We start from the raw sequence: 21,353 nt of genomic DNA, 5'->3' as shown, positions 1-21,353 counted from the left end.
AATCAACTAAAATTCTTTTAAAAATAATTCATATACATTCAATAAATATTCAACATCTGTGTGTTAGAAACTTTTGTATATAGTGAGGAGACATCAGTTAAAAGCAAAACAAAACAGGAAATGCTGGGTGGCTCAGAGGTTTAGCGCCTGCCTTTGGCCCATGGAGTGATCCTGGAGTCCCGGGATCGAGTCCCGCCTCGGGCTCCCTGCGTGGAGCCTACTTCTCCCTCCGCCTGTGTCTCTGCCTCTCTCTCTATCTCTCTCTGTCTCTCATGAATAAATCAATAAAATCTTTAAAAAAATAGAGCAAGTATTCCTGATCTGATAGAAATAATATTCTGGTGGAGGAAGACAAATAATGAACATGGACATATAACTTCATATCAATATAAGTATCAAAATAGATGTAGATATACAATAGATAGTGGCATGTTCTATGGAAAAACTAGAGGGATGTCTGGGTGGCTCAGTGGTTGAGTGTCTGCCTTTAGCTCAAGGTGTGATCCTGGTGTCCTGGGATACAGTCCCCCCACTGGGAGCCTGCTTCTCACTCTGCCTATGTCTTTTCCTATCTCTCTGTATCTTTCATGAATAAATAAATAAAATCTTAAAAAAGAAAAACTAGAGAGGAGAACCATGTAAGGAACATCAGGAAATAAAAATTTAAAATAGGATCTATAGGATAGATCTTAGTGAAAATGTGTGATATTTTTGAATAAAGACTGGAAAGAGCTAAAGATAATATATCCATTTCCCATGGCTTCTGTAAAAAAGTGACCACCAAAAAAATGCCTTAAAACAACACAAATGTATTACATTATAGTTCTATAGGTCATAATTTTAACAGGGTGATCAGTGGGCTAAAATCAAGGTATCAGCGGTAGGGCTGTGTTCCTTTCTGGAAGCTCTGTGGGAAAATCCTTTTCCATCTTTTACTTTTTAAAAGTTTTTATTTTAATTCCAGTTTGTTAACATACAGTGATATACTATTATTTTTTATTCAAAATTTCGTCTTTTTAAATAAGTATGGATAAACTAAATGGGCTTTGTATTTTAATCTTTTCTTCTTTCCTTTTTTCCCCAAATTTTAATTTAAATTTAATTTACTTAGAGTGTAATATTGGTTTCAGGAGTAGAATTTAGTGATTTATCACTTACATATAACACCCAGTGCTCATCATAACAAATACACTCTTTAATCCCCATCACCTATTTATTTTTTTTCCAAGAGAATATTACATCGTTTATTGATTACACATGATAATGGACAATACACAAGCTTTAATCCCATCTATAATTTTATCTGATACCATAATTCAATTTAGATACATTGCATAGGATGTGCCAACAATCATAATAACTAAATAAACTCCAGAACTCTGCTTGGGTGACCCTTTTAACGGTGAACTCCAGGTCGCAACACATTAACTGTTAGTTCAACCACACCAAGGTTTGTGGAGACAATGGCTTCTGTGCCCAAGCAGGTTGCAAATAAATTTCGAATGGAACCTGGCGTCACCCTGAAGGAATTCTAACTTCACACTGTTGGGGTAGTTTACCAAGATGGCTTCAGAGTAGACTAACTTTACACAGCACATTTAAAAAAAAGACACATTTATTCAGCGTCATGATCAGACTATTACATTTAGCAATCAACAGCATGGGTGCAAAAAAAAAATCTACTTTAAAACCTTTTGTTGGAATGCTTTACACTTTCCACAGAATGGAAACTAAAATAACCTGTTATACAATTAGTCACAAATACAGTCCTCGTGTTTTTGCCCATACACATGAGTATTGTCTAAATCATGTCTTCTTTGTAGCAGCTAGGCCCTGCCACCACTGTGCTTGGCTGAGTTCACAAATCTGTTGTAACCTGGAACTTCCCTGTCACTTTTCTGGCTCTCCTCTCCTGCTAAGCTTTGTTTCCTGGCAGTAATTAAAACCTTCTGCCACTGCCATAGCTGCTGCTGCTGCTGGAACCACCATAGCCACCTTGGTTTCGTGGTTTGGCAAAGTATTGGCCTCCACCACCATAGGGGCCAGAGCTTCTGCCTCCAAAATTTCCTCCTTTCATGGATCCAAAATTTGAGGATTGATTGTTGTAATTGCCAAAATCGTTATAGCTTCCGCCACCTCCAAAGTTGCTTCCGTCATTACCAAATCCGTTATAACCATCCCCACTGCCACGGTATCCACCACCACCTCGACTGCCACAGAAGCCACCTCGACCACTGAAGTTCCTCACGACCAAAGTTGTCATTCCCACCAAAACCACCTCCACGACCACCACCAAAGTTTCCAGAACCACTTCGGCCTCTTTGGCTGGATGAAGCACTAGCCATCTCTTGCTTCGATAGGGCTTTCCTTACTTCACAGTTGTGGCCATTCACAGTATGGTGTTTTTGAATGACAATCTTGTCTACAGAGTCATGGTCATCAAAGGTCACAAAAGCAAAACCTCTCTTTTTGCCTCGGTCAGTCATGATCTCAATCACTTCAATTTTCCCATACTGTTCAAAATAATCTTAGATGATGTTCTTCAGTCTTCTTTAATGCCACCAACAAAAATCTTTTTCACAGTTAAGTGGGCACCGGGTCTTTGAGAATCTTCTCGGGAGACAGCCCTCTGGTTCCACGACTCTTCCGTCCACCTTGTGCAACGAGCGTTCATGGCCGCGTCCACCTCCTCCACGGTGGAACCCAAAGCCTCTGGAGCGCTTGGTGTTGGGGTCTCTCATTACCACACAGTCCGTAAGCGTCCCCCATTGCTCAAAATGGCTCCTCAGACTCTCATCGGTTGTTTCGAAGCTCAAACCTCCTATGAAGAGCCTCCGCAGCTGCTCGGGCTCTTTGGGAGACTCTGACTTAGTTAGACATGATGGCAGTGGGACGGGAGACTTTAACGATGCTTACTCGTGGCGTCCAGGGGCAGAAAGGCCCCATCACCTATTTAACACATCCCCCCCACACACCATCTTCTGATAATCATCAGTTTGTTCTCTATAATTTAAAAAAAAAAAGAGTGTTTCTTGGTTTATCTCTCTCTCTCTCTCTCTCTCTCTCTGTTTTTCCTTTGCTTAGAGGCTTCCTGAATTCCTTCGCTCATGGCTTCTCTTCCCATCTTCAAACCCAATAATATTTCTGAACTTTCACCTTTGCATCTCCTGAGGGCAGCAAGAAAAGGCTCTCTGCTTTTAAGAATTCCTGCAATGTTATTGAGCTTGTCCAGTTAATCCAGGGTAATTTCCCATTTTAAGCTTCATTGCCTTATTCACATCTGCAAAGTTCATTTGGCCATGTACAATAATAACATATTTACAGGTTGCAGAGATTAGGACAAAGACATTTTTGGAGTTCTATTAATTTAACTACCACAGATATAGCTATGCATTTATCTGGTGCAAAACATTCTGGGGAGAGTGAATACAATGAAGAAAAACCCTGAAATTGTGGTGTGCTTATTTTTTTAAAGATTTTATTTATATATTCATGAGAGACACAGAAAGAGAGGCAAAGATATAGGCAGAGGGAGAAGCAGACTCCTTGCAGGGACCCCAATGTGGGACTCAATCCCAGGACCCCAGGATCACTTCCTTAGCCAAAGGCAGGCACTCAACCACTGAGCCACCCAGGTGTCCTGTGGTGTGCTTGTTTTAAGAATAGTAAGTGACTTAGTGTAGCTGGACCTGAAAGAGATCAGTAGAAAGTAGTAGAAAAGCAGGTTAAAAAAAATGGAAAGAGAGAGGGGCAAATTGTAGAGGGCCTTGTAGGTCCTGATCAAATATTCTAACTTTCTTGGAGAAGAATGGGAAACAATTGGTGGTTTGTGAGCAGAAGAGTGATGTAATTTGACTTTGTCTTTATAAGATGGTTTTGGAGGGTTTATTGAGAAATGACTAAAGAGGGCAAGTCTAGAATCCCTGAGATCAGTATATATATATATTCCAAAATTTTTTACTTTTAGGTAAATACATGAACTTCAAGCAGGAGGTACATTTTTTTAAATGACCATTTCGAATTTTTTTTTAATTTGCCTTAGATTTCCTATTATATTCCCCAAAGTTAAGCATGACTTGTTAGATATATAAAACAACAAAAAGAATTATATCTTTTATCACAATTTAAAATTTTAAATATACAAACAAGAAACTGTCATTATTTAGGCTATATATTTTAGCTAAAGACTAATACATAAGTACACAATGGCTTTAATCATCTAAATGAATAAAATCTTTAAAAAAAAAAGGCAGCCCGGGTGGCTCAGCAGTTTAGCGCTGCCTTTGGCCCAGGGCCTGATCCTGGGGACCCAGGATCAAGTCTCGCATTGGGTTCCCTGCATGGAGCCTGCTTCTCCCTCTGCCTGTGTCTCTGCCTCTCTCTCTCTCTCTCTCTCATGAATAAATAAATAAAATCTTAAAAAATCATCTAAATGTATATATTAATCTTCATTCCATAAAAGTTTAGGCAAAATGTTACCATATTTAAAATTCTATGAGCTATATCTGTGAGATTTTACCACCTATACCCACATGCACTGACCTGCAATTATGCATTCATTAATCCCCATATGTCAGATGCTTAGAGATCTTTTCAGAATGAATGATTCACTTTAGGAAAGCAACTCTACAGGAAATTTTGAGTATTGTCAAGAAGTCAATAATGCTGTCTATGATTAGTGTCTCATACTTTATTTGTCCATTATCATTTGGTGTACTTGATTTCTCTGAATTAAAACACCTCATAGATGAATAGTCTTAATCCCTAAACTCATATTTTTGAAAGTTACTGAAAAGTAATACAAAATATCGATTGAGTTCCTGGATTTGTGAAGTCAAATAGGTCAGAATTAGAATCATACTTCTGCTATGTACCAGTTTAGCACAAACCTTGGCTCAAAATATTTCATATTTAGTGTTGTATATTGTTTTAGTTTCCTTTTGAATTTGTGAACAAGCCAGAGCTGAATCACTGGTAGCCAACAGCTTTGCCAGCAGAGGTTGTCAGAGGTAAAAAGACAGGACTTTTCCAATTATTTATACAACCTCTTTGAGTTGAGAAATCCAGGTGAGAGTATTGCGCAAATGAACAAATATAAGAATGTGGTGGAAGAGAATGGATGCTATAAATTACCCTAACAAGAAAGCTCATGGCTCTGACTGACCTCAGCCATTGTTCTCTTTTTAAATCTCTCTCTTGCTCAGATGTATAATGTCTTTTTCTGTTTCATGTGATCTCTATGACTACAACCTAATATAATATTTGGCTTCAAGGATAGCATTAAGCCCCAAAATGATGTCTCTTGAAGAAAATAAGAAAAAATATAATCTTGGATTTGCAAATAGATTAAAGATTCAAGTATTTATGTGAAAACTGCTACACATCTACTACAATATAGATAATGAACATAAATTATAAAGGACTTTACTTATATAAGAATATACACATTGCACAAAAGCAGATTATAAAATAAATAAGGATCTATGAATTCATAAAGGAGGATGTGGATTTGATCTCATGATATCTAGAAGTCCAGCATCCTCAGTTGCAAGCAATAGAAAATATATTGTGACACAAACCAGGTATTATAAACCTGGGTATAAAACATAAGTGTAAATGGTTTAAGAGTGTTCCTGAGGGTCAGCTGCTTTCCTTAATACAGATGTACATAGGGAATCCATTTCTAACAAGATGCCTCTCATATTTTAGACTGATTTCAAATGCTCTTTATTTTTTCCATACCATTTTATTTTCACTCTATCAAAATTTTTTATTGCATTAGAAGACTGTAAAGGCATCTGAAGGGGAAAAAGAACCTCTTCTTTATTATTAACTATTTATTAACTATTAATGTCATGTTTAACATGAAACATTTCATTAAGTAAAACTATGTGAATGTATAATGACATCTAATGTTCTACAATTAAATTACTGAATGGATTACTTGTCTATGAGTAAGTGATTTATATGATCATTGATTAATTTGACATTTATCACTAGCAGTAAAAGGGTTGATGGCTGAGCTTGAGCACACACACACACACACACACATATAGTCACATATCCAAATAACTAAAAAAAAAAAAATATATATATATATATATATTTTATAACGCAGTTTGGCTGTAATTCAATATATACTTATATTAAAAATGTAAAAGAGAATTTTTAAAATATCTAAAGATAAAAAAGATTTTAGCACAAAAGACATGTATTAGAAGTAGATATTTCAAGTTAATACTTTCAAAGTGATTTAATAAAACATTCCTTTTTATCCCTCATTAACATAAAACTAGCACGAATCCAATTAGGAAGAATAATATCTTAATGGATGCTATAAAAAACATTTTACAGGGGAAGAATATGCTCTAGATCATCTTCTCTATGGTTTGAATACATATAGAAACAGACATCTTAAAAACGGAAACAGCAGTGAATTAAAACCATTGTCTACGCATATAATAACTAAATATCTATGACTGCCACCATAAGGGTGGACTACTAAGGGCCCCTTGACTAAAATGAATTTTTGAACATCAAGTAAGTAAATCCCATTGAATTTGTTTGGATCATTGTTCTTGTTTTGTAAGAAGTCAAGATACATAAGCATTTATTATTAAATGTTGATTGTAGTCTACCATATATGCTTATGTTTTCACTTTAACATATAATTCTATGTGTAAGTCATAAAATTTTTAATTCAAAGTTTTACTTTTTCAGAAGACAGTCAGATAAACTATTGCTTCTTGGATCTTTGAAGATCATATTGACATTATGGGAGGAGGAGGAAGATTGGAAAGTTACATAATGTATCTTTTATGGAGAATCCATCTAATAAACTATTTTATTATTGCAAATTTTAAAGGGTAATAAACCTTTACATGTAAAATGAGATAGAGATGCTTTGCTCCAACAGATAACCCATGAATCCCCACCTGAGTTGTTCACTGACATTAAACAGACATTTCTGTCTTATATGAAAATATGACTGATAAGATATCTATGACCTTTTCTTTTCCTCTCTCACAACAAAAATGGCCTGCTTCAAAATGTCAATAGAAGGTATAAGAACTTAATCTTGGAGATGCCTGGGTCACTCAGTGTTTGAGCCTCTGCCTTTGGCTCAGGTCATGAACCTTGGGTCCTGGGATCAAGTCCTACATCAGGCTCACTGCAGGGAGCCTGCTTCTCCCTCTGCCTATGTCCCTGCCTCTCTCTGTGTGTCTCTCATGAATAAATAAAATCTTAAAAAAAAGAACTTAATCTTGAATCTGTCATATCAGTTGATAGATTCAGTGCCAATAAAGCACTGGTAGTTTTTAACATACATGGAAGAAGCTCATTAATATTTGCTTTTCAAATATTATTTTATTTTGAAGAAGGGGTTTTTTGTATTTTGTTCTTGAGTTTCATATTTTAGGAATTTTTGACATGTTATTCACACATGATAAGTTAGTCATTTTATCAGGAAAAAAATACAGATACTGAACCTTTGATGTTATTCTGACATATGCTCAGGAATGATTAATTAACTCTCAATACCACATCTACTGTGCCCACTTATTGTGGGAAAAATAATGAATGAATTTATTTTTATGAGTTGCAGAATAACTCCAAAGAACAGATGCAGACGACAGAAATTACTTGTTGAATTTCTATAATGTGAGGAAGAAGATAAATATTTATTGACTATGAACTTATTTTATAAAGCAATTCTATTTTTATATTTCTTCTTCAGAGATTACTATACTTCAAATTAAAAATAATAAACTGACAAAATCCTGAGTTTAATAAAATCTCTTTGAGGCATCAATTAAAACATTTATTTACGATTAAAATTGGTGTTAGGAGGAGGCTGAGGCTGAGAGTATGTGTGTGGTATCCTGCATTTCAAAGACCTCTCCAGAAGGTTATGTTTAGGGTTAGTGTTAGGGTTACGGTTACAGGCTAGGTTTTATGGGTTAGGGGTAAAGCTAGGTTTAATTTTTATTTATTTATGATAGTCACAGAGAGAGAGAGAGAGGCAGAGACACAGGCAGAGGGAGAAGCAGGCTCCATGCACCGGGAGCCTGACGTGGGATTCGATCCCAGGTCTCCAGGATCACGCCCTGGGCCAAAGGCAGGCGCCAAACCGCTGCGCCACCCAGAGATCCCTAAAGCTAGGTTTAGAGTTAGGGTAAAGATATGTGCCTGATACCCTACAGTTCTGAGACCTCTCCTGAAAATGAAATCCCAGACTTCTGCTGGCATAAAAATAGACATGGTAGAAATCCACTGAGCTGAGGCAAAGAGAAGATTTGGGGCTTTAAATATTCTTTAAATAGACATTCAATTGTGTAAAAATATTAAGACATCCAATATTCTGATCGTGTGTATTGAGATATTTGCATTGCATAGTTGGGGATACTGGAAGAAAGGGTATAAAGCTTCATATCCCAAGTGATTTTTTCTGTGTTTTTCTCTTTGTAATCCCTCCAAATCTATTGCTTTCAAGCCGGTAAGAAGTTGTTTGTGAAAGGACTACATAGTTAGTTTCCCTGGATCCAACTCAAAGTGAATTCTGGTATTATGTCCATGTGCTTTGTCCATATGTGATAGTGTCTATAGTTGATTTTGGTCATGTTACTAAAAAGCAAGTAGCTAAATACAATAGGAAAATCATGCACCAAACTGAACAGATCTGTTTATTTCTGTTTTAGGTTTTTTACCAATAAAATTATGTAAGTTTACCTTCATATTTCCTACTGTTTGGTTAATAAGATGTATAAACTCCTTGTCCTTGAAAGAGCTCAAAAATCAAACTAAGTGGAACAGACTACTAAATATGCAGAGACATATGGAAAAATCAAAGGAAAGAGAGTGGAAAAGGAATAACAACATAAAAGAGAAGATAAAGGTCACTCATTTTTATCCCTACATTATATACATTGAGAACAATATGTGGGCAGAATTTGTCCTACTCCTACTTCCTGAAGAGAATAGTAGATAGCACTCTGTTATGTTCCTGGATTCTCTTCCCAGATTTATACCCATTATTTTATTCTTTTATTTCCATTTAACATTATTAATTTCAGTATTCTTTGCCGTTATTACTTCTGTCATTAATGCTCTTTTTCATTTCTTATTCAAAATTGAGTATATTATATAAACTTTGATGTTGAGAGATAATACAAGAGATTCTTAAAATTTCAATGTTCTTGACAAATACATTCATTTTATTTCCACATCAAGTGTCATTAGTTTTCTTTGCCCTGGTGACATATTTATAAAATATATAGAAGTTATGATCAATAACATTACCACAATACAATTATATAGTACAATTGCAGAAAATGTAAAGAATATGATTTTATTTTGTAAGTAGTTAGCACTACAAATAAATTTCTTTTGATATAATCTATACTCCACACATAAGGTGGAAGAGAATGGCAACCTATTATAAGAGAGAACTGAGACTGAGAAAAAAAGATACAAATTATGCTTCTCTATATGCCTTGACATGTTATATGTCCTTGACAAAATAATATAATAGCCATGTTGTTAATTGGTTTATAAAAATAGAAATTATAGTGCTGTCTTGCTTCTTACTGTCTCATCTTTAATTATATAACTTCAATTTGCTTCTTTTCTAATTTTTATTTTTTACTTATTATGTGTTTATTTATTTTAAAGAGAGATCGAGCACAGGGGTGAAAGGGCAGAGGGAGAGAGAGAATCTTAAGTAGACTCCATGCTCAGTGCAGAGACCAACACAAGGCTCAATCTTAGGACCCTGAGAGAGTGACCTAAACCAAAATCAAGAGTTGAATGCTTGACCAACTGAGTCACCCAGGTTCTCCCACCTTCAATTTGTTTCTAAAGTCAGGAGCAAAAGGCCATATGGATATGATCACCAGACATTTCTTAACTTCATTCTGCAACTAAGAAATTATTCATTTACTGAGTATCCTCTATGCACAGAATATTGTGCTAAAATGTGTGGACCCAAACAACTTGTAGGTTAGGGACAAAAAAAAAAAAAAAAAAAAACAGTCATGTAACTAGCATTCAAGGAATTTATGATCTGATGTAGAGGTAGAATACACAATGTAAACCTTTCTCATGTAACTAAGTCCTTAAACAGTCAATTATATCTACATTGTTCTGACTCAACAAGATCCAACTTACTTTATACATAATGCATAATTGAATGTCCGAAAAATAAAACGTATTGAATACTATTTAGTTAGATATTATATTTGGAGGCATTAGTTTCTTCATTAAAAATTCTATCTTAAAAAACATTCATTATTTTTCTTGATTAAAAAAACATTTAAAAATGCAATTGCTGAGAGGGAGAGGCAAAATGGTGGAAGAGTAGGAGTCCTCAACTCACCTGGCCCCACAAACTTACCTAGAAATATTTCAAAACACCCTGAACATCTAAGAATTCAACTTGAGATTTAAAGATAGAGCAGCTGGAATGTTACAGAGAGAAAAGTTTTTGCTTCTAACATGGTAGGAAGGAGAAAAGTAAAAATAAAAAAGAATAAAGTGGAGGAGAACCATGAGTAGCCAGGTTAAAGCAGAGTGGCAAGAGCCTCCTCCCGGGCAGGAAAGCCCAGCCCTAGAGAAACTTGAACTTTAAAAATCCATGCCAACACCGTCTCTCGGCTGATCCGCGGTGGACGTTTTGAGGGCAGCTGACCCGCAGCCTGCGCGCCCCGCACCGCCTCCCGTGGAAGCCTGAGCCGGCCGTGGAGCTTTCTCCCTTTGTCTCATAACCACGTCCGCCAACGAGAATGCTAATTCACCAGCTGCCCGCCTTAACAGATTCAAGAACAAGGGGAAAGACAGTACGGAAATGAGGCGGCGCCGAATAGAAGTTAATGTGGAGCTGAGGAAAGCGAAGAAGGATGACCAGATGCTGAAAAGGAGAAATGTAAGCTCATTTCCTGATGACACTACCTCTCCACTGCAGGAAAACCGCAACAACCAGGGCACTGTAAATTGGTCTGTTGGTGACATTGTCAAAGGCATAAATAGCAACAATTTGGAAAGCCAGCTCCAAGCTACTCAAGCTGCTAGGAAACTACTTTCTAGGGAAAAACAGCCCCGCATGGACAACATAATCCGGGCTGGTTTGATTCCAAAATTTGTGTCCTTCTTGGGCAGAACTGATTGTAGTCCTATTCAGTTTGAATCTGCTTGGGGCCTCACTAACATTGCTTCTGGGACATCAGAACAGACCAAGGCTGTGGTCGATGGAGGTGCTATCCCAGCATTCATTTCTCTGTTGGCATCTTCCCATGCCCACATCAGTGAACAAGCTGTATGGGCTCTAGGAAACATTGCAGGTGATGGTTCAGTTTTTCGAGACTTGGTTATCAAGTATGGTGCAGTTGACCCACTGTTGGCTCTCCTTGCAGTTCCTGATATGTCATCTTTAGCATGTGGTTACTTATGTAACCTTACTTGGACACTCTCAAACCTTTGTCGCGACAAGAATCCAGCACCCCCGTTAAATGCTGTTGAGCAGATTCTTCCTACCTTAGTTCGTCTCCTGCATCATGATGATCCAGAAGTATTAGCAGATACCTGCTGGGCCATTTCCTACCTTACTGATGGTCCAAATGAACGGATTGAAATGGTTGTGAAAACAGGAGTTGTGCCCCAACTTGTGAAGCTTTTAGGAGCTACTGAATTACCCATTGTGACTCCTGCACTAAGAGCCATAGGAAATATTGCCACTGGGACAGATGAACAGACTCAGGTTGTAATAGATGCAGGAACACTTGCTGTCTTTCCCAGCCTGCTAACGAACCCCAAAACTAATATTCAGAAGGAAGCTACATGGACAATGTCAAACATCACAGCTGGTCGCCAGGACCAGATACGGCAAGTTGTGAATCATGGATTAGTCCCATTCCTCGTTGGTGTTCTCTCTAAGGCAGACTTTAAGACACAAAAGGAAGCTGTATGGGCTGTGACCAACTATACAAGTGGTGGAACAGTTGAACAGATTGTATACCTCGTTCATTGTGGCATAATAGAACCATTGATGAACCTCTTAACTGCAAAAGATACTAAAATTATTCTGGTTATTCTAGATGCCATTTCAAACATCTTTCAGGCTGCTGAGAAACTAGGTGAAACTGAGAAACTTAGTATAATGATTGAAGAATGTGGGGGTTTGGACAAAATTGAAGCTCTACAAAACTATGAAAATGAGTGTGTACAAAGCCTCATTAAACTTGATTGAGAAGTATTTCTCTGTAGAGGAAGAGGAAGATCAGAATGTTGTGCCCGAAACTACCTCTGAAGGCTATACATTCCAAGTTCAGGATGGCACTCCTGGGACCTTTAACTTTTAGATTGTACAGCTGAGACAGAAAGTTGTTTGTTGTGTACTGTTTGGTAGAAGTTTGTCTTACTGTTTCTCTACTAAGAACTCTTTTTAAATGTGTTTTGTTATTGTAGCACTTTTTACAACGAAACTATACTTGACCAGTTCTGAACTGTACAAACTGTATGAAGCTCCTCCTCTCAGTGGGTTGCTTATTTCTATGTGGAATCTTCCATCTCACAGTGTCCTGTAAATAAAGATTAAATTCCACCTTTTTCTTTAAAAAAAAAAAATCCATGCCAGAGTTTTCACTGACAGAAAAGTGCTTAGCAGGGAAATCAGACAGATTCACATGAGGGTCAGTGAAGCTTCAACATTCCTGGAGTCACTATAAGAAGAGGGATACCTGGGGGAAAGCCCACCACAAACCGCAGTTCAATCTCAGTAAAGGGCTCCAGAGCCACAGCCCTCCAAGGCATGTGGGAGAAGCCAATCAGTTAGGCGGGTTGGCTCTGGAACTCCCTTTACCCTAGAGCCTGGCTTCAGATGGAGGTGGCTGTGCCCGATTCCCTTCAGGAGAGGTGTTCCCCAGGAGTGCAGGTCCAGTGGCACAGACAAAGGCAATAATCCTCCATGCCCCATGGAACAGGCATAAACAGGAAGGGAACAGAACAGTGAGAACTCTCCTGCTGCTGGGCATCCTGCAAACTGTGCAGATCAGCACAGCCTCGCCCACCCCTGGGAGCATCTAGGCCAGTGTAGACCGGGAGACAGTGGTTAGTTACTCACAGAGAGCTGGACTCCACAGCTGGAAATCTGGCCACCGCCATTGTTGTTTTTCCTCTTAGTTTTACCTTGTGTTGGAAGAGGCAGGGACTCTAGGGAACAAAGGCCTCACAAGATAAAAAGCTCACACTGAGCCCTGCACCTGGCAAGGGGTGGGTATCTCCACCCCAGAAAAGAAACCTGAGAATCAGCACAGAAGACTCCTCCCTCAGAAGACCAGCTGGAAGAACAAGGGAAGAGCAAATTTAGTGATCAAGAAGTGCAAGAAAGCTCCAGGACTGAGAGAAAATATAGAACTAGAGGGTCCTTTTTTGTTTTCTTTTGTTTTCATTTTTCTTTTCTTCTCTTTTCTTTTTTTTTCTTTTTCTTTTTCCATTATGACTCATTTTTGTATCAACTAAATATTTTCAATATTTTTTCTTTTTTCCTACCTTAACTACAATATATTACCAGCTCCTCATTATTAAGGGTTTTTTTTTCTACTTTTTGACTTTTATATTTCTACAAATGCATGACTTAGATATATTTTTCACTTATGGATTCCCTTCAGCATATTCAATTTAGTTTTGGTAGATATATGAGGTACAGATTTTTGTTTTTTGTGCCTTGTTTTGTTTTACAATGGTGGAAGTCAGTACCTTCTAAAACATGACCAACATACACCCAGAAGAAAGTAGAACACCATGTTGGTTCTGTGAGATTATATTCTCTCTTCCTTCCCATTCTGTCCCCCTCTTTGGTCTTGTTTATGCTTTCATGGTCAATGTTGTGGCTTCCTATTAAGTATTGCTGGTTTATATAAATTTGGGATTGGGCTTCTTCTAACATACAGAAAAAAAATATACTCAGAACCAAGAAGATCAACCTCTAGGACCCCTCAGGTAGACTACATTCTCTCTCCACTGCCACTTCTTCATCACCTCCATCACCCCCCCCTTGTTTTTCCCTTCTTTCTCCACTTTGTTTTATTTTTTTTTTCTCTTTTTCCTTTTCTTCTTTGTCTTTGGTTCTTGGTGTTTTATTTCTACTACTTTGGTTTAAATTTTGTTTTTTACTTTAGTGGTCCTTTTGTTTTATTTTGTTCTGTTCTTCTTTTTCTTTATTTTCTGATTGCTAACCATTTTGAAATCATCTATGGTATATTTTACATAGGTCGTAGTTGGTATTTTTGACTCAGTCCAGTCATATACCCACTCTGCACTGGACAAAATGACTAGAAGAAAGAATTCGCCTCAAAAGAAAGAACCAGAGGGAGTGTACTCTCTGCCACAGAGTTAATTAATCATCAATTAAATGAGATACAATCCAAACTGGATGCTCTAAATGATAGGATAATGAAGTGAAAGAGAAGAGTGAGTGACATAGAAGACATGTTGATGGTAGGGAAGGAAGCTGAGGAAAAAGGACAAAAACAATTAAGAGCCCATGAAGAAAGGTTTAGGGAAATAAATGATAGCTTGAGAAGGAAGAGTATATGTCTAATTGGGATCCCAGAAGAGACTGAAAGAGAGAGGACCACAAAGTATATTTGTACAAAATATAGCTGAGTACTTCCCTAATCTGATCCAAGAGATAGAAAGGGCCACCACCCCAAAATTAAGAAAAACTATTGAACACCTCAGCATTTAATAGAGAAAATTCCAAATTTCAAAGATAAAGAGAAAATTCTTAAAGCTGGGTGAAACAAGAGATGCCTAAACTATATGGGGAGAAATATCAAATTAACAGCAAACCTATTCCCAGAGATCTGGCAGGCCAGAAAGGGCTGCAATGATATATTCAGGGTACAAAATGAGAAGAACATGCAGCCAAGAATACTTTATCCAGCAAGGCTCTTACTCAGAATAGAAGGAGAGATAAGGAGCTTCCAAGATAGGCAGAAACTGAAAGAATATGTGACCACCAAACCAGCTCTGTAAGAAATATTAAGGGGGACTCTGTAAAAGAAAGAGGAAGTCTGAGGAAACAATCCACAAAAACAGGGACTGAATAGGTACAAGGATGACACTAAATTCATACCTTTCAATAGTTACTCTGAACGTGAATGGTCTAAATGATCCAATCAAAAGATGCAGGGTTTTAGACTGGATAAAAAAGCAAGACCCATCTATCTGCTCTCTACAAGAGACTCATTTTAGACCTAAGGAAACCTCCAGCCTGAAAATGAAAGGTTAGAGAACCAGTTACCATTCAAATGGTCCTCAAAAAGAAAACTGTGGTAACAATCCTCACATCATATAAATTAAAATTCATAACAAAGATTGTACTAAGAGATAAAGAGGGACACTATATCATACTTAAAGGCCCTATCCAACAAGACCTAACAATTATGAATGTTATGCCCTCAGTGTGGGAGATGCCAAGTATATCAATCAATTAATAACCAAAGTAAAGACATACTTTGATAATAATACACTAATAGTAGGAGACTTCAACATGGTACTTCCAGCAAATGACAGATCCAGGCAGAATGTCACCAAAGAAACAAGGTCCTTAAATGATACACTGGACCAAATAGATTTCAGAGATATATACAGAAGATTCCATCTGAACACAATTGAATACACATTCTTCTCAAGAGCGCATAGAATTCTTTTTCTAGAATAGACCATATACTGGATCACAAATCAGGTCTCAACCACTACCAAAGATTAGGATTGTCCCCTGCATATTTTCAGACCACAATGCTTTGAAACTAGAACTCAATCACAAGAAGAAATTTGGAAGAAACTCAAACACATGGGGTTTAAAGAGCATCCTACTAAAAGATGAATGGGTCAACCAGTAAATTAGAGAAGAATTAAACAGATTCATGGAAACTAATGACAATGAAGATACAACCATTCAAAATCTTTGGGATACAGCAAAAGCCGTGCTAAGAAGGAAGTACATCACAATACAAACCTCCCTCAAAAAATTGAGAAAATCTCAAATACACAAGATGACCTTGCACCTAAAGGAATTGGAGAAAGAACAGCAAGTAAAACCTACACCAAATAGAAAAGGAGAGATAAGAGATTCAAGCAGAACTTAATGAAATATGCACTAGAAGAACTGTAGAACAGATCAACAAAACCAGGAGATGGTTCCTTGAAAGAATTAATAAGATAGATAAACCCCTAGCCAGCCTTATGAAAAAGAAAAAGGAATCAAATTAACAAAATAATTAATGAAAGAGGAGAGATCACAAACAATACCAGGGAAATACAAATGATTTTTAAAAATGTATTATGAATAGCTATACGTCAATAGGTTAAGTAATCTAGAAGAAATAGATGCATTTCTGGAAAAACACAAATTACCAAAACTGGAACAGGAAGAAATAGAAAGCCTGAACAGGCCAATAACCAGCAAGGAAATTGAAGCTGTCATCAAACACCTCCCAAAACACAAAAGTCCAGGTCCAAATGGCTTCCCAGTGGAATTCATTCTATCAGACATATAAAGAAGAAATAATACTTATTCTACTAAACTGTTTCAATGGATAGAAAGGGAGGGAATACTTCCAAACTCATTTTATGAGGCCAGCATTACCTTGATTCCAAAACCAAAGACCCCACCAAAAAGGAGAACTATAGACTAATATCCCTGATGAATGCAGATGGAAAAATTCTCAACAAGATACTAGCCAGTGTGATCCAATAATACATTAAGAAGATTATTCACCATGACCAAGTAGGATTTATCTCCAGGTTAAACATGGTCAACTAATAATTGACAAAGCAGGAAAGAATATTCACTGGAAAAAAGACCGTCTCTCTAATAAATGGTGTTGGGAAAAATGGACAACTATATACAGAAGAATGAAACTACATCATTCTCTTACACTATACACAAAATTTTAAAAAATGGTTGAAAGATTTAAATGTGAGACAAGAATCCATCAAAATCCTAGAGAACACAAGCAGCAACCTTTTTGAACTTGGCCACAGTAACTTCTTGTAAGATACATCTATGAAGGCAAGGGAAACAAATCAAAACTGAACTATTGGGACTTCATCAAGATATACAGCTTTTGTACAGCAAAAGAAACAGTCAACAAAACTCAAAGACAACCTACAGAATGGGAGAAGATATTTTAAATGACATATCAGATACAGTGCTAGTATCCAAGATCTATAAAGAACTTATTAAACTCAACACCCAATAAACCAAAAATCCTATCATGAAAGGGGCAGAAGACATGAACAGAAATTTCACCAAAGACATACACATGACCAACAAGTCCATGAAAAAATATTCTGCACCACTTGCCATTAGGGAAATACAAATTAAAACCATAATGAGATGCCACCTCACACCAGTGAGAATGGTGAAAATTAACAAGACAGGAAAAAACAAATGTCACAGAGGATGTGGAGAAAGGGGAACCCTCTTGCACTGTTGGTGGGAATGCAAACTGGTGCAGCCACTATGGAAAACAATGTGGAGGTTTCTCAAGGACTTAAAAAATAGAGCTACCGTATGACCCAGCAATTGCACTGCTGGATATTTACCCCCAAAGATATAGATGTAGTGAAATGGTAGGACACCTGCACCCCAATGTTCATAGCAGCAATGTCCACAATAGCCAAACTGTGGAAGGAGCCATGATGTCCTTCAACAGATGAATGTATAAAGAAGATGTGAGATTATATATATATATATCACGAAATATTACTCAGCCCTCAGAAAGGATGAATACCCACCATTTGCTTTGACGTGGATAGAACTGAAGGGTATTATACTGAGTGAAGTAAGTCATTTGGAGAAGGACAATATCATATGGTTTCACTCATATGGGGACTATAAAAAATGGTAAAAGGGATTATAATAGAAAGGAGGGAAAATGAGTGAGAAAAATTAGAGAGGGGGATAAACCACAAGAGAGTCCTAACTCTAGGAAATGAACAAAGGGTAGTGGAATGGCAGGTGGGCGGGGTGTTGATGTAACTGGGTGACCAGCAATGAGGAGGGTACTTGTTGGGATGAGACTGCATGGTATACTATATTTTTGCAAATTGAACTTCACTAAAAACAAATTTAAAAATGACAAAATATAAGAGACAATAAAACTGTTTTAAGAGTCAAATAAAATAAAAAATAAAAGTGAGACTGTTAAAGGCATAAACAATGGATTTTTAAAATCATAGATTTACAAGATCCAGCAGATAACTCAAAACTATTTTGATAGCATTAAAAATAGTATTTAATGTGATGCCTTTTTTCCCCTAAAGACAAAGTATATTATTACATGAAGGATTTTACCTAGAGATATAGCCTTATATAAAATATTTCACATATGTTTCATAATTTCAAATTCAATACAAGTGATTCTGAAACAGAATTTAAAGTGTCACCACAGGTTTAAAAAATATTTCTTTTTCCCCACTCTTCTCTATTATTTTACCTATGCTCCTAAATAGTGAGGTAGAACTATATTCTTTGGGACACCTGCGTAGCTCAGTCAATTTACCATCTGACTCTTGTTTTTGACTCAGGACATGATCTCAGGTTTCTGAGATCAAGCCCTGTATCAGGCTCTGTGCTGAGGGTGTAGCCTGTTTAATACTCTCTCTCTTCCTCTCTTTCTTTCCCTATCCCTCCCCACACAATCCCTCCACCACTTGCACTCTCTCTCTCTCAAAAAAAAAATCTGAAAGGAAGTCTGAATTTTTAAATGCTTTCAGTTTATTTTTAAAGTAGTAGAACATTATAGATTTATATCATTAATGTTCAACTTATTTGTGTTAAATTCTATTCTACATAGCCTTCAATAAGGCAGAACAAATTTCCAAAATGAATCCAATCTTACATCTTGGTCTTCCAACTGGCTTTGATGCAAAACCATCTCAAAATGGACTGTCTGAACTCTATCTTTTACATATTTATAATGGGACAGTTATTGGATTTCTTTTTTTTTTTCAATCAACAACCATTTATTCAGCACATATGTGCCAGGAACATAGAAGACAACTAGGCTTATGAAGATGAATACAGGGTGTTCTCTGTGCCCAAGTTGCTCACAGTCTACCAATCAAGGGTAAGTCAACCATTAAGTCAAAGGCATCCTGGAGAAACTTGGCCAGTTGTCCTTTAGCATGTCCCACTTCATTCAGGAGTTTTCTGATTGCTTCCTTGGTGCCATTTGTTTTATGCCTGCCTTTCTCCCCTCTTCCCTTTTATTGTCTGAAAATTAGTAAGTTTAAGAAAACTTACAAAGTGGATGGAACTAGAGTGTATCATGCTAAGTGAAATAAGTCAGTCAGAGAAAGACAAATACCCTATGATTTCTACTCATATGTGAAATTTAAGAAAACAGATGAACACTGGGGAAGGGAAGGAAAATCAGGACATACATACTTTTCCATTTGTTCAAGTCTAGAGGTTTTGCTCATTTCTTGTTCATTTTATTCCAAAGAATGTTATATTAATAGCTGCTACTATAAATGGCGTCTTCTAGGAAACTTTCTGATTGGATACTCTTTGCATATAGGAAGGCTGCTGATTTCTTAGGCTACCTTTTCACCCACTTAAAACAAATGGTCTTCTTTAGCCTGCTTGGTGTATTCATCTTTGGCCTTGGTGAGCATTCATAAGATATCTACTTCCTTGCCCTCTCCTGAATTGAGGATCATTGGGGAGTTTCCTGCTCCAGCTCCCTGATAGGCTTTCAACTGTTCATATTGAGTTAGGTTTTTCATAAGCTCTGCAATTCTTTGGCATTCTTCTTTATCATAAAACCAAATCCCATAAATGGACAATCTGGCATTTCTGTAGAGAAGGAAAGAGTCTTGGAGCTGGAAATCTAGGGCTTTAGTAATGGGTTCTGTCCTGTTTTCCATGCTCAACCTATTCATAATGGTGAATCCATGCTTTGGAGAAGCTGACCTTGTGTAAATAAATAAGGTTCCTTCTACATCAGTCTTTTCCCACTCTTTTGCCCAATGGCCAAAAGTGTACAGAGCCACCTGGCTGGCCAGTACACAATGCGGTTGATATAGGGGTCGTGGCACTGCAGGGCTGCCAGGCTGATGTCATGCCCCTCCCCCACCAGGCCGCCAGCTGCCACGGTCGCCATCTTCCCTCCCTCAGTTATTGGATTTCAAACAAAAGTTTTTAGCTCCAAACCAGCTTCAGTGGAGGTGGGGCAAGATGGCAGAAGAGCAGGATCCCCAAGTCACCTGTCCCCACCAACTTACCTAGATAAATTTCAAATCATCCTGGAAACCTACAAATTTGGCCTGAGATTTAAAGAGAGAACAGCTGGAATGCTACAGTGAGAAGAGTTTGTGCTATCAAGGTAGGAAGCCTGAAAAATAAATAAATAAATAAATAAATAAATAAATAAATAAATAAATAAAAAATCATCCATGGGGGAGGGGCCCTGGGAAGAACTGGGCTAAGGTGGGGCCGCGAGTGCCCCCAGGACAGGAGAGCCCAGCCCCTGAGAAGCAGTAACTTTACCAATCTTCCTGGATGGAAAGGCGCTCACAGAGAACTGGGGCAGGATCCCAGGAGGAGCAGGGATGCCCTCCGGTTCCCGGGGACACTAACAGAGGAACTGTGCCCCGGGGGAGAGCACACCACACACCGAAGGCCGAGCTCCCTAAAGAGCTGGAACCTCCCGCAGTCCGGGAGAATCTCAGTCGGCGGCTCAGGTGGCGGCTCCATGTGGAGGGGGCTGTGCGGCCTGGAAGCAGGATTTCAGCGGCGCTGGCCCCGGAACCCAGGGTGCCTAGGGACACAGTCCAGGATCCGGCGCTCCCCTTGGGACAGGCGGAGGACAGGAGGACACAGGACAGCAAGGACGCTCCTGCCACCGAGCGGCCCCAAGCTGTGCAGATCAGCATCCCCCGCCCCCGGAGCATCCAGGCCGCTGCAGACTGGGAGCTGCAGTAGTTACTGCTGGAACTGACTCCAGGGATAGAGAGCTGGCCACCCCCACTGTTGTTGTCCCTCCTGGTGTCACCTTGTGCCTGGGACTGAGCAGGGCCACCAGGGAGCAGGGGACTCACAGGATAAACAGCTCCCACTGAACTGTGCACCTGGCAGGGGGCAGCACAGCACCCCCAGGTGCACACACCTGAGAATCAGCACAGCAGGCCTCTCCCCCAGAAGACCAGCTAGAAGGACAGGGGAAGAGCAAGTAGTTGACCAAGCAGTGCTGGAAAGCTCCAGGGGAAGTCAAGGGACTTATAGTATATAGAATCAGAGGATACCTCTCCTTGGTTTTTTTGGTTTTTGTTTGTTCCCCCCCCCT

General features: G+C 38.2%; 1 protein-coding gene and 2 pseudogenes across 2 annotated transcripts in view; 1 reads left to right on the top strand and 2 right to left on the bottom strand.

The window, feature by feature from the left end:
• The window catches only part of PCDH11X (protocadherin 11 X-linked), a 389,751-nt gene that overhangs the window by 112,758 nt on the left and 255,640 nt on the right, over window positions 1-21,353 (bottom strand). The gene's annotated exons all lie outside the window — the stretch shown is intronic.
• On the bottom strand, window positions 1,231-2,877 carry LOC125754637 (heterogeneous nuclear ribonucleoprotein A1-like; annotated as a pseudogene).
• LOC112649062 (importin subunit alpha-1-like) lies at window positions 10,730-12,577 on the top strand (annotated as a pseudogene).

Source organism: Canis lupus, chromosome X (genome assembly GCF_003254725.2).
Source record: "Canis lupus dingo isolate Sandy chromosome X, ASM325472v2, whole genome shotgun sequence".
In the NCBI taxonomy this organism is placed as follows: domain Eukaryota; kingdom Metazoa; phylum Chordata; class Mammalia; order Carnivora; family Canidae; genus Canis; species Canis lupus.
This window is presented reverse-complemented; position numbering and strand designations above follow the sequence as displayed.